We start from the raw sequence: 11,081 nt of genomic DNA, 5'->3' as shown, positions 1-11,081 counted from the left end.
ATGAGGAATTACAAGAGATCAAAGATGCAATATTAAGAATACCAAAAGAACATGTTGCATGGATACAACGAGATTGGAGCACGCAGTTGCGACATGCACTCAAATGCCACAATGTGAGTGTTATCACAAAACCAGTACTAGGGACTGCAACCAAGCAAGGTCTCATGTAACTGTTTCAGACCAAACTTTAGATTAGGAATTAGCCTTCCTAATCAGAGAGGGCTCTCTCACAACTCTTAATAAAATCCTTCAAACACTAGATGGCTAACTCTTTATTCACTTATGAAAGCATAACTGGTTGGAGACACATCAAACTAGCTCTCATTGGGCTATGGAGTCTATAATATCAAGTAAACAAGGAAAACACAGTGACCTCATGGAAATCAAGGCTCTAAGCATTACATGTCAAACATATTCCACCAACACATAGCTTGCTGTATACACAGGAAGTCAGAGCATATAATTATGAATTCTGAGTGATTGCATACAACAAAACCATAAAATAACATAAAGTATAACACATCATCACTACATTTGATCATGACAATCCTTCGAGAATCTTGAGAAGAGAATAACTCTGTTTTACTATTACTGTCAAAAAAGGTCTTACAATGGCCCAAAACAACACTGTTTTTCTATTAAGTATCCAACCCTTTCTACATTCTAACTTTTTCTATTTATATGAATACATTCCTCCCTTTCTAGAGGGAGCTCGAAAACCCTATTAACTACTCCTACATGCTACTAACTAATGCATTAATTACAAACATGCTGGGCTGTAATTACATAAAGCCCTAATCAAACTAAAACACTAATTCTTTTCTCCTCGCAGGCTTGATGCTTTCTTGGATGCTGGACAGCTGTATGATTTCCATTATGGCTAAGATATGTTAAGGGAGCATTCACCGAGCAAGCTGGTCTCGGATGCTAGCTGTAAGACAGCCTATTAATTGATAAAATTAATCATCCTATATCCACGGTCCCCTGTCTTCCATTCCTCTTCATCATTTAAAAACAAGTCTGCTGTTCTTTAATTCTTCCCAAACACCGCATATCACCACACCTTTCAAATGAGCTGGAAACTTTATGAGCTGAAAAGGTGTCTGCAGTTGTTTGTTGGCCCTTAACATAATATGTTTTCCATCGCCCTGAAATATAGGGAGCTGTTCCTGTTTGTCGGCCTTTTGTCTCCCAACATTCTCCTAAAATATAGCAGCCTGCTCCCAAATCCTTTAATGACCCCAAGTATGGAGTAATGCCAGATTTATGATGTGCTGGAGGTGGTCTTTGATAGACAGCTGTTCCTCTTCCTCAACTCCCGCTCACCGTGTTAGACTAGCTGCTCTGCACTTTAAATTATCACCTACAGCAGTTTCGTAGCGCGCTACGAAACTGCTGTAGATAACCTATATTTGTTCCGTAGCAAATAAATCTTGAGTTGGTAAATGATCTGCTTGAGAATCTGTGTTTTCTCTGGTTACTTTGACTATGATTTGAGTCACTATGAGCTCCTTTATTGTTTTGATGCTGTGGTGCAACTTCAAATCGGATCTCTGCAACCTGAGAAGTTGACTGAACCAATAACACTGTATTAACATTATTGCAACCAGGGGCCATCTTCAAAATGTCAAATACTCCAGCTAATGCTGTTGGAATGATCACAAATAAATTAAGCATTCACAAGAAAATTATGAAGCATTCTGTTCTAAGCTATCAACCCTGGTGATCTTATAAGAACCATCCAATATCTAGTCAAATTATTTTAGCATAAATCTTTGGAGTCCGAGTGCACAAAATGATATTGAATGCTGCTCACAACCATGCATCAAACATCCAAGTTGCATCTAGTTAGAAACTAGAGTGTTAAAACTGGAAGGGTGGTTCTGAAAAATCTCAGTTTCGTTTCACAGATATGAAACATGTATGAAGTTCAGCTACCCAATTTTACACTTTTTATCTAGCAGACTATCCCCTCTCTGGCTGGCAATTGGGATTCTTTTGAAACTAAAACCCATTGAGCTTCGATCCCTCCTATCCTTCAAAATGTTGTATCGTTCAGCAAATTTTCATCTTCCTCACAAACAATTCTTCTATCTCTGCCATAGTATAACGATACAGAAGACACTGCTGACCTGGGTTGCATTTCACAAAGTCATTCTTGTATGTTGTAGACAGACAAAAGCACCTGGTGTTAACTGCACACAACAACAGAAAGATGTAAAAATATCAACATATAATACATTCTGGATCCTCCTCAGTACCGCCAACATGTTCAGGATACTTTTAAATTCACATCTTCTGCGCAATTCAATCTACAATTGAAACCCTTGCTGTTGTAATTTGAACTCTGAGATATACTCTGAACCTTCTCCTTCCGGGCACTATTATGCAAATCTGACATTGATGCTCTCTGCGCGCCTCAGGCAACCCAAAAACACAATAACAGAAACCGAAACATGATAATGGAAACAGAAATCTTCATATCCCCCGTTGTTTTCGAATCACGCATAAATACTAGCCCTTGAATGTCTCCTTTCACTCCATCAGCTATTAAAATATACTTTATAATCTCCCTTTCCAGTTGTCGTTGTGATTCTGGTGATTTTGCTAATGTATATGGCCATCTGAAGCGCCACATCTCAATCCGGGTGTCAATAATAGTGGCGACCTTGTGGCAATCAAACCCTCATAAAAGCCACTTGACATTTGGCGGTTAATCACTACATTTCGATAAAGAAAATTCTAAGACTGAAATTGTCAAACAGTTAATGCGCATTCCCCATGGCAATATAGAGCATCCAACAGCACCTCATGATCAAATGCGCCGCCTTCTAAGAGACCACGAATTCTGTATTTCTGAATATCGACAATAATGCCAAACTGGATTTGATTCGGGCTCCAACTTCAATAACCGTCTTATGGTGCTCTCGACCTCCCTCATTCACCGGTACCATGATATGCTCCATTCCATCACCAGTGAAAAATAATCCACCAGGTCCAATCTGAAGTGCTCGCACTTCATTTCTTGAGAATACTCTACCTCGTTCATGAAACGATGGCAAGTCATAAAGGCGCACACTATTATCATTGCATGAACAAAGCAAAATAGGTTTGGCTTGTTCATCATTCATTATGCACAGCGCAAGAACACCATGTTCTTCAATACGAGTGTAAATCTCTTCAAGAGCTATAGTTGATGTAGCAGCCCAAACCTTCACTGTGCCATCCAAAGAACACGACAAGAGAAATTGGTCCCAACAGAGAAGAGACATTACAACTGATGTGTGATTTCTCAAGGTTTGGATACATTGAAAAGTTTCCAGGTCCCAAACTTTTATTGTGTGGTCCATAGAGGCAGAGTAAAGTTTGTCTTTCTGTGAGACTAATGAGACAACAGGCAACATATGCCCTGTGAGGGAAGTTGCAGGGTCAAATGTATTGGTTGTAGGATTAAACTTCCATGCTAAAATGGTGCCATCATGTGTTCCAGCCAAAATCATTTGATCAGCGATCGCCAGAGCATGCACTTGTCCATTAGGGCTGTCTAATAATAGCTCTGTCAAGTTGACGGTATTCAAAGCCTTGACGGCATTACGAAGGCCGACAAAAAGCCACGGACCTTCACTTAGAAGGCATCCAACTCCACTGTCGTCGCCTAAGGGGATATTTGTTCCCTGTCCTGTATGGCAGTCCCAGGCTATAAGCTTATTATGTCGGCCAACAGAATAGAGTTTGGCAGAGCCTAAATGCGAAAGAAAAGCAATTCCTCGAATAGGCTTGTTATCGTGGCCAACCAGCTTAGTCATGAAAGTGACATCGGAACCTCCAATAAAATGGGATTGCAGATATCTGCAGTCGTCTTTTGCATACTTGCAATTGCCTGCAAGCCAATAACGACATGCTTTATCCTTTTTGTTACAGGTGCACAAAGAAATCAATAGTCCACTTCAAATATCAGTTCGAGCCACATAAAGACAAGACTATCATATAAAGAAAAACAGATTCACATTGCATCCTTGGAGTGTCTGGCATAGCATCAACCTGTGTGTGAATTGTGTCCTCCTCAGCTAACACACTTTAAAAGTTTGAACTAGTGTCATCCAGAAATATGTCTAACCATTCCTTAAATGGCGCACTATCTCCAGTTGTATCAATTAAAATCTTAGATGAAATTTTGATAGTAAATGTAAATTTGCATCAATCCCCTCCACTGGCTTTGACTGATCTTCTGATTGCACTTCAATGTCACCAGAGTAACCAGGGGAGGGATTCTTCTTTGTAGGAGATAAATCACCCATGAGCCAGAATTCAGAGATAACTCCATTAATGTACTTGATGCCAATCCCACAATAGCTGCATCATCATAGGGTTCCTCCTTGGACACACTGTCACTGCTCTCATCAACATTCCTGGAGGGAAACAAAACTCTATACAATAGGCATGCTAGGATTTGGACCTTCACTTAGAACTCGAACCAATTCTCAATTTCGTAGCACGCTACGAAACCACGCAAACAGGCAGCGCTGCGAAACTGCTAAAATAATTCAGGCGCTGCGAAAACACCCAATCTTTAAGCTAATCTAGAAAAATTGTGACAACATCATTTTCAGTGATAACAGTGGCTCCACTAGGGATAGTGTGCCCTTGTGGTGCGCTAAGAACACGCAGCTCCAGTGCCTTACCCATTTGTAACAAACAGAAATTTGCTTGACAAGCATGACTGTAGGAGAAAGAAACTAATGCTACTGAAAAATAAATGCTCAGCCAACCTTGAGCTTATTTGCAATTTACCTACCTACCTACCCTAACCATTTAAACTTTCCTCAGCTCAATCAATATGAAACTTCCAATGCAGCCAGTCATTTGCTTTATCTGACATTTGACTTCTTTGCCTGTCCCGAAGTTCAGCGCCAATGTGATAGTGAGATGACAGCTGCCACTGAAAATGTCTTTGACTGCATCGGATTTCAGAGCCAATGTGATAATGTAATGACCGTTGCCACTGAAACTGTCTCTGATCTTCATAGGTAAGCTGAAACACTGGAGAATAAAACTCTTCCATGTAATCAGCTATAGGATCCCAAAACACATGATCAGCTTGTCCTTCCACGACACTTTCCAGCTGTGCAAACTGATCTTCAACCACAGTGTTCAGTTCCTCAAACGTAAAAGAGAGGGGAACCAGCATAGTCTCCTTGCGCTCAGCCATAAAATATTTCTGAGAATAATGATCATGATCATGAAAATTATATTCCTGAATTTGTCCTTCTAAACCTTCAATTTCTTTCTCAATGTCTTTGGAAAATTCATCAAAAAATTTCATCTTATCCTCTGACTTGCAGTCAAAAGATTCCAGATATGAGGACAGGGACAAAGAAAAAGATTCATTTGTTTCTTCTTTATTATGATCATCATTCCACTGTTTAAAACCTTCAACTGAAGGAGATTTTACTTCCACCTCTGGCCTATCTATCCATTCCTCCAAGAACAAAAGCCAAAAGTCTGGCAATGACTTAATGGACTTGGCAGGCAAGCATTCAACCCACTGTTTGCATTTCCCTTGGAAAGAATCATAAAATAACCTTATGCAAATATCTTCATGTTTAATTCTAAGAACCTCAGCAAAATGACAAAAATCTGAGATATGATCCAAGGTTAAACTCAAATCTTCTCCGTTGTATTTTGGACCATTCTTTAGAAAATAAACATCCTTGGGAAAATGGTTTGGGAAACCATGAAGTCCTGAGAAATCTATACATGCATACCTTGAACAAATAATGGCAGCTTCTGGGTCTTTCATAACTCCAGTGGAATCACCATAAATGTATAAACTTTGAATTCTTCAACAATGGAGTCGCCAAGGTAGTTTTGCAGCCTTGAAAATCATTTGAACTCCTGCTACCTTCAGAAATTCAATCTTAAGCTCCCGGCAGACGCACCAAAATGTTATCACAAAACCAGTACTAGGGACTGCAACCAAGCAAGGTCTCATGTAACTGTTTCAGACCAAACTTTAGATTAGTAATTAGCCTTCCTAATCAGAGAGGGCTCTCTCACAACTCTTAATAAAATCCTTCAAACACTAGATGGCTAACTCTTTATTCACTTATGAAAGCATAACTGGTTGGAGACACATCAAACTAGCTCTCATTGGGCTATGGAGTCTATAATATCAAGTAAACAAGGAAAACACAGTGACCTCATGGAAATCAAGGCTCTAAGCATTACATGTCAAACATATTCCACCAACACATAGCTTGCTGTATACACAGGAAGTCAGAGCATATAATTATGAATTCTGAGTGATTGCATACAACAAAACCATAAAATAACATAAAGTATAACACATCATCACTACATTTGATCATGACAATCCTTCGAGAATCTTGAGAAGAGAATAACTCTGTTTTACTATTACTGTCAAAAAAGGTCTTACAATGGCCCAAAACAACACTGTTTTTCTATTAAGTATCCAACCCTTTCTACATTCTAACTTTTTCTATTTATATGAATACATTCCTCCCTTTCTAGAGGGAGCTCGAAAACCCTATTAACTACTCCTACATGCTACTAACTAATGCATTAATTACAAACATGCTGGGCTGTAATTACATAAAGCCCTAATCAAACTAAAACACTAATTCTTTTCTCCTCGCAGGCTTGATGCTTTCTTGGATGCTGGACAGCTGTATGATTTCCATTATGGCTAAGATATGTTAAGGGAGCATTCACCGAGCAAGCTGGTCTCGGATGCTAGCTGTAAGACAGCCTATTAATTGATAAAATTAATCATCCTATATCCACGGTCCCCTGTCTTCCATTCCTCTTCATCATTTAAAAACAAGTCTGCTGTTCTTTAATTCTTCCCAAACACCGCATATCACCACACCTTTCAAATGAGCTGGAAACTTTATGAGCTGAAAAGGTGTCTGCAGTTGTTTGTTGGCCCTTAACATAATATGTTTTCCATCGCCCTGAAATATAGGGAGCTGTTCCTGTTTGTCGGCCTTTTGTCTCCCAACATTCTCCTAAAATATAGCAGCCTGCTCCCAAATCCTTTAATGACCCCAAGTATGGAGTAATGCCAGATTTATGATGTGCTGGAGGTGGTCTTTGATAGACAGCTGTTCCTCTTCCTCAACTCCCGCTCACCGTGTTAGACTAGCTGCTCTGCACTTTAAATTATCACCTACAGCAGTTTCGTAGCGCGCTACGAAACTGCTGTAGATAACCTCTATTTGTTCCGTAGCAAATAAATCTTGAGTTGGTAAATGATCTGCTTGAGAATCTGTGTTTTCTCTGGTTACTTTGACTATGATTTGAGTCACTATGAGCTCCTTTATTGTTTTGATGCTGTGGTGCAACTTCAAATCGGATCTCTGCAACCTGAGAAGTTGACTGAACCAATAACACTGTATTAACATTATTGCAACCAGGGGCCATCTTCAAAATGTCAAATACTCCAGCTAATGTTGTTGGAATGATCACAAATAAATTAAGCATTCACAAGAAAATTATGAAGCATTCTGTTCTAAGCTATCAACCCTGGTGATCTTATAAGAACCATCCAATATCTAGTCAAATTATTTTAGCATAAATCTTTGGAGTCCGAGTGCACAAAATGATATTGAATGCTGCTCACAACCGTGCATCAAACATCCAAGTTGCATCTAGTTAGAAACTAGAGTGTTAAAACTGGAAGGGTGGTTCTGAAAAATCTCAGTTTCGTTTCACAGATATGAAACATGTATGAAGTTCAGCTACCCAATTTTACACTTTTTATCTAGCAGACTATCCCCTCTCTGGCTGGCAATTGGGATTCTTTTGAAACTAAAACCCATTGAGCTTCGATCCCTCCTATCCTTCAAAATGTTGTATCGTTCAGCAAATTTTCATCTTCCTCACAAACAATTCTTCTATCTCTGCCATAGTATAACGATACAGAAGACACTGCTGACCTGGGTTGCATTTCACAAAGTCATTCTTGTATGTTGTAGACAGACAAAAGCGCCTGGTGTTAACTGCACACAACAACAGAAAGATGTAAAAATATCAACATATAATACATTCTGGATCCTCCTCAGTACCGCCAACATGTTCAGGATACTTTTAAATTCACATCTTCTGCGCAATTCAATCTACAATTGAAACCCTTGCTGTTGTAATTTGAACTCTGAGATATACTCTGAACCTTCTCCTTCCGGGCACTATTATGCAAATCTGACATTGATGCTCTCTGCGCACCTCAGGCAACCCAAAAACACAATAACAGAAACCGAAACATGATAATGGAAACAGAAATCTTCATATCCCCCGTTGTTTTCGAATCACGCATAAATACTAGCCCTTGAATGTCTCCTTTCACTCCATCAGCTATTAAAATCTACTTTATAATCTCCCTTTCCAGTTGTCGTTGTGATTCTGGTGATTTTGCTAATGTATATGGCCATCTGAAGCGCCACATCTCAATCCGGGTGTCAATAATAGTGGCGACCTTGTGGCAATCAAACCCTCATAAAAGCCACTTGACATTTGGCGGTTAATCACTACATTTCGATAAAGAAAATTCTAAGACTGAAATTGTCAAACAGTTAATGCGCATTCCCCATGGCAATATAGAGCATCCAACAGCACCTCATGATCAAATGCGCCGCCTTCTAAGAGACCACGAATTCTGTATTTCTGAATATCGACAATAATGCCAAACTGGATTTGATTCGGGCTCCAACTTCAATAACCGTCTTATGGTGCTCTCGACCTCCCTCATTCACCGGTACCATGATATGCTCCATTCCATCACCAGTGAAAAATAATCCACCAGGTCCAATCTGAAGTGCACGCACTTCATTTCTTGAGAATACTCTACCTCGTTCATGAAACGATGGCAAGTCATAAAGGCGCACACTCTTATCATTGCATGAACAAAGCAAAATAGGTTTGGCTTGTTCATCATTCATTATGCACAGCGCAAGAACACCATGTTCTTCAATACGAGTGTAAATCTCTTCAAGAGCTATAGTTGATGTAGCAGCCCAAACATTCACTGTGCCATCCAAAGAACACGACAAGAGAAATTGGTCCCAACAGAGAAGAGACATTACAACTGATGTGTGATTTCTCAAGGTTTGGATACATTGAAAAGTTTCCAGGTCCCAAACTTTTATTGTGTGGTCCATAGAGGCAGAGTAAAGTTTGTCTTTCTGTGAGACTAATGAGACAACAGGCAACATATGCCCTGTGAGGGAAGTTGCAGGGTCAAATGTATTGGTTGTAGGATTAAACTTCCATGCTAAAATGGTGCCATCATGTGTTCCAGCCAAAATCATTTGATCAGCGATCGCCAGAGCATGCACTTGTCCATTAGGGCTGTCTAATAATAGCTCTGTCAAGTTGACGGTATTCAAAGCCTTGACGGCATTACGAAGGCCGACAAAAAGCCACGGACCTTCACTTAGAAGGCATCCAACTCCACTATCGTCGCCTAAGGGGATATTTGTTCCCTGTCCTGTATGGCAGTCCCAGGCTATAAGCTTATTATGTCGGCCAACAGAATAGAGTTTGGCAGAGCCTAAATGCGAAAGAAAAGCAATTCCTCGAATAGGCTTGTTATCGTGGCCAACCAGCTTAGTCATGAAAGTGACATCGGAACCTCCAATAAAATGGGATTGCAGATATCTGCAGTCGTCTTTTGCATACTTGCAATTGCCTGCAAGCCAATAACGGCATGCTTTATCCTTTTTGTTACAGGTGCATAAAGAAATCAATAGTCCACTTCAAATATCAGTTCGAGCCACATAAAGACAAGACTATCATATAAAGAAAAACAGATTCACATTGCATCCTTGGAGTGTCTGGCATAGCATCAACCTGTGTGTGAATTGTGTCCTCCTCAGCTAACACACTTTAAAAGTTTGAACTAGTGTCATCCAGAAATATGTCTAACCATTCCTTAAATGGCGCACTATCTCCAGTTGTATCAATTAAAATCTTAGATGAAATTTTGATGGTAAATGTAAATTTGCATCAATCCCCTCCACTGGCTTTGACTGATCTTCTGATTGCACTTCAATGTCACCAGAGTAACCAGGGGAGGGATTCTTCTTTGTAGGAGATAAATCACCCATGAGCCAGAATTCAGAGATAACTCCATTAATGTACTTGATGCCAATCCCACAATAGCTGCATCATCATAGGGTGCCTCCTTGGACACACTGTCACTGCTCTCATCAACATTCCTGGAGGGAAACAAAACTCTATACAATAGGCATGCTAGGATTTGGACCTTCACTTAGAACTCGAACCAATTCTCAATTTCGTAGCACGCTACGAAACCACGCAAACAGGCAGCGCTGCGAAACTGCTAAAATAATTCAGGCGCTGCGAAAACACCCAATCTTTAAGCTAATCTAGAAAAATTGTGACAACATCATTTTCAGTGATAACAGTGAGCACTGAGGAAGGTGAAGAAGATTGAGTCAAAAGGACAATGCAAAGTCGCAAGGCCTAAGGAAAAAGTCCCTAATATCTCAAAGCCTTTGAAGACCAAGTAGGTGAATATTGGATTGGAAGCACAATTGAATCTTGTAAAAATAGGTGACTATTTGGATGAAGATACAATGGAAAAAGTCTCAGAGCTACTACATGAGTATTAGGGCTTGTTTCCCACCAAGTTCTCTGATTTGAAAGGGATAGTAGTGGATCTAGGCATCATGAAGATCACTATAAAGCTTGATGCAAAGCCAGTGAAGAAGTGCCCCTAACGATCGAATCCTAAGTATAAATAAAAGGTGCACAAATAATTAAATAAGATGCTTGTAGCTAGGATAATTGAGCCTGTCAAAGAACTGGACTGGTTAGTCCCATGGTGGTTCAGGAGAAGAAGACGCAAGGTGAAATTCAGATATGCGTAGACTTGAGGAAGTTGAATGACGCTTGCCTCCATGATCCATTTCCTATTCCATTCATAAATGAAGTACTGGAAAATGTTGGAGGTCAGAAGGCTTACTCGTTTAATGATGGGTTCTCAGGGTACCATCAGATCAACATCATGTCGGAGGATAGAAGTAAGACTACCTTCACTA

At 39.9% G+C, this 11,081-nt stretch overlaps 1 pseudogene; it reads right to left on the bottom strand.

The window, feature by feature from the left end:
* Positions 1-2,831: 2,831 nt before the first annotated feature.
* Positions 2,832-8,227, bottom strand: LOC149203843 (zinc finger CCCH domain-containing protein 17 pseudogene; annotated as a pseudogene).
* Positions 8,228-11,081: the final 2,854 nt, after the last annotated feature.

Source organism: Pinus tabuliformis, chromosome 2_1 (genome assembly GCF_031772625.1).
Source record: "Pinus tabuliformis cultivar Carrire ecotype Pingquan chromosome 2_1, CPIR1, whole genome shotgun sequence".
In the NCBI taxonomy this organism is placed as follows: domain Eukaryota; kingdom Viridiplantae; phylum Streptophyta; class Pinopsida; order Pinales; family Pinaceae; genus Pinus; species Pinus tabuliformis.
This window is presented reverse-complemented; position numbering and strand designations above follow the sequence as displayed.